Here is a 3,973-nt window from a genome sequence, read left to right on the forward strand (position 1 = left end):
GTCTGAAAGCTGACGCAGTCCCTCAGCCACATACTCCCGACGATCAAGTACCACGGTCGTGGAACTCTTGTCCGCCGGAAGAATGACGATGGATCGGTCAGCCTTCAGATCACGGATAGCCTGGGCTTCAGCAGTGGTGATGTTGGGAGTAGGATTAAGGTTCTTTAAGAAGGATTGAGAGGCAAGGCTGGAGGTCATAAATTCCTGGAAGGTTTGGAGAGGGTGATTTTGAGGAAGAGGAGGTGGGTCCCACTGTGACGGAGGACGGAACTGTTCCAGCCAGGGTTCAATTTGGATAGTGTCTTGGGGAGTTGGATCATTAGGAGTAGGATTAGGATCATTTTTCTTCGTGGCAAAGTGATATTTCCAGCAGAGAGTACGAGTGTAGGACAGTAAATCTTTGACGAGGGCTGTTTGGTTGAATCTGGGAGTAGGGCTGAAGGTGAGGCCTTTGGATAGGACAGAGGTTTCGGATTGGGAGAGAGCTTTGGAGGAAAGGTTAACTACTGAATTAGTGGGTTGTGGTTCCAGATTGTGTTGATTAGAATTTTGAGGTTTTGGGGGGAGTGGAGCTGGAAGTGGAAGATTGAGTAGATGGGAGAGACTAGGTCTGTGTGCAATGAGAGGAGGTTGAGGTTTGCTGGAAAGGTTGTGAAGGGTGAGTGAGTTGCCTTTCCGGAGGTGGGAAACCAGGAGATTGGATAGTTTTCTGAGATGGAGGGTGGCATGCAAGATATTATGGCAGAGCTGTATGTATACCATGTAAAAGTGTAAATACCTCCACCACCTGCCTGAAAGGAGCTCTATTACTAAGCATGACGTATCAGTCCATGCAGTTTTTCCCTCATTCTTACCCTACCACCCATCATTCTGCTCAAAGTTTTACTATGGTTTTAGAATCCAATGGCATTTTTCCTGCACCCACTGTAATCTCTGTGGTCAGTGATATGTGTTGAATCCAGGAATATGTTCAGGGCTGATGTCTTCTGTACCAGAGTGGCCACTCAAACTTGACGGTGTCACAATGGTCCTTATAAATTAATGATGAGTGAAGGGGGGGGGGGGGGGGGGAGGGGCATACCATAATATAACTTTTCTTTCCTGTCAGCTGACATACAATTGCCATAAGCAGTAGTTAAACTGCAGTTTTTAAAAATTGATAGTTTATATGGAGTAATATTCATATGATTAACAAACTTTGAAACATTAAGTATTTTAAAATTTATGATTTATGAAACTCAAAAAAATTAAATTTCATTACTAGGTCATAAAACAAAGCATTTGCCAGCATTTCCCTCATTTTTTGAGGTAAAATGTAATTTCCTGAGAATTCCAGGTTTTCCAGAAGAATCGGCACCATTAGTACCTTACAATGAGGAGAAGATACTGTGTGGTATGACTACTCACCAGTTGGTGCTTTTCAATATTGAATCAAGTTACTTATGGTGCAACACTGGCATGTGAAAAAGTATAGTGCCTCCTTGACACAAAATGTTGCCAAGATCAAATGTGTTGATGGTCAGTACAAGATCGAGAATATCTCAGTCATGCCGTATACCTCCAATGCTAACCTGATTAATTCCGAGAAATCGGCAAACAATGTATTCACTGCAGTAGAGTGCAGATTAGCCTTCTCCAAGCTATTCTTGGCCACTAGAGAAGAAACAAGCTATACTTATTTATCTGAAGATTTTTCTTAATTTGAAGTCCCAAAAATACCACCATATTCACATCCAATTGACAAGAGTTATTACAGAATATTTCCAACTCGGGCCTGCTCTTTTATCAAGAGTCGCTGAGTGAGGTGGTGCAGCAGTTAGCACATTGGACTCTCATTTGGGATGACAACGGTCCAAACCTGCATCCAGCGATCCTGATTTAGGTTTCCCACGATTTGCTTCATGCAAATGCTGGGATGGTTGCTCTGAAAGCTCATGGCCGACTTCGTTCCCCACCCTTCCCTAATCTGATGGGACCGATGACCTCACTGGTTGACCCCACCCAACCAACAACCAACCAACCGTTACCAAATGATTTTTTGCGAGACATTTTCCAATATAATTTTTCACTGTCCCAGAAAGGCTTACACATTTCAAAGATAAAGCTACCACAGTAAATGTTTATACGTGGTACTGTCTGCCTCATAGCGATTTCCTTTATTTTCAAATGCAACATCTCTATTTCCAGACCTTTAATCAGATGATATTTTGAATGTGTATCACCAGTAGAGTGGTAAATTCGAGTACAAACATAAATGCATAACGTAATGACAACTTTTATGCAAACTGTTTCGTTGCCTAACAGACTAGCAAAAAATGTTAACTGCCCATCTCACACTACATATCAGTTTCAAAAAGACTGGTTCTCATTTATATATACTTCTATAAATTATGCCTGAAAAAGCGATTCTCTCTAGCTTTACAATGTGCCTTACCATCACCACTTACAGATACGCACAGGGAGACAAAATGATTATATTTGTGGATTTCAGAAAAGTTTTTCATTCTATAGACATATTGGTCAGTTTCTGATAGAAAAGAAACAAACCAACTGACTTTAACAAACAACATTCCAGAAGTTAAATTCTTAGACAAAATGTCTCAACCTTTCTGTTACAGTAACTCATATAAGAAAAATATCTCAGGTACCCAAATTCAGAAATCTACTGCCAACTCTCCAGTATTGAATAGCTAAGCAAACAAAGATACTCTAATTATAGAATGCTTAAACAATCACCTGGAACATATATAATAAAAAATTAGTATCCCGGAATATAAAACAAACGTTAGAACATAGTAATGAAACAGCAAGCTTTATACACCTTGATAATTGCAGGCAGATCACCACTCTCTCTCTCTCTCTCTCTCTCTTTTACATGAAAAAGGAATAAGGAAAATTCCAAGACAATTTTTGGCCTAAGCTGTGTAGATGAAATCACAATAAAGTTATATTTCTGAAATTATATCAGTGTACTCAGCAAACATCTTACATTTAAAAAAGCACTCCGCCTTCAGGCGGGACCATCCAACCGCCGTGTCATTCTCAGTGGAGGATGCGGATAGGAGGGGCGTGGGGTCAGCACACCGTTCTCCCGGTCGTTATGATGGTATTCTTGACCGAAGCCGCTACTATTCAGTCGAGTAGCTCCACAATTGTCATCACTTCGCTGAGTGCACACCGAAAAATAGCAACAGTGCATGGCGGCCTGGGTGGTCACCCATCAAAGTGCTGACCACGCCCGACAGCGCTTAACTTCGGTGATCTCACGGGAACCGGTGTACCCGCTGCGGCAAGGCCGTTGCCTACATCTGACATTTAAGGGAGGGGAAATTGAAAGTTAGTCACAGTGACATTCTCGGAATGACGAGAGATCAACCAAAATAATCCTCCATATTGGCATTTCAGCACACTTGTCAACATTCAGAAGTTTGCCAAGAAACTGAAAACTGGAATCCACTGGCCTGGACAGAAGAATGGAAGAGATAGTTCATTGAGAAAACTAAAAAGAAATTGAGAGAGGAGCAAATTCAACAGGTAAGTAAGTTCACACTTTCTAGTTGGGTATGAGAGTAAGAGGAAGAATAAGATTTTCTGAAGAAACAGTTTAAGTTTGGATTATGATTTTAAGTTCTGTTAAGAAGGCAGCAAGCAACTTAATTATAAAGAGGTAAGTGTTCACACATTTCTTTTAAATGTATGTGCAATTCAAGAGATGAGTTACAAAATCAGATTGTTAATGAATAATAATAATAATAATAATAATAATAATAATAATAATAAACTGGAAATAATGATAGATGAGGTGTGTAAAGTCGTTTGATGTATGAAGAACAAGGCCACATGAAGATGATTTACTCCAGCTAAGGAAAATTAGGGGAATAATTTTGTATAGTCACAAATTTTTGTACATTGGTGGGATGGAGAGTCACGAACAACACAATAAAAATCCTGACTGGTAGGTGTGAGCGTGGGG

The 3,973-nt window shown here is 40.4% G+C and overlaps 1 pseudogene; it reads right to left on the reverse strand.

The window, feature by feature from the left end:
• Positions 1 to 3,185: 3,185 nt before the first annotated feature.
• Positions 3,186 to 3,303, reverse strand: LOC126163229 (5S ribosomal RNA; annotated as a pseudogene).
• Positions 3,304 to 3,973: the final 670 nt, after the last annotated feature.

Source organism: Schistocerca cancellata, chromosome 2 (genome assembly GCF_023864275.1).
Source record: "Schistocerca cancellata isolate TAMUIC-IGC-003103 chromosome 2, iqSchCanc2.1, whole genome shotgun sequence".
Taxonomy (NCBI): Eukaryota; Metazoa; Arthropoda; class Insecta; order Orthoptera; family Acrididae; genus Schistocerca; species Schistocerca cancellata.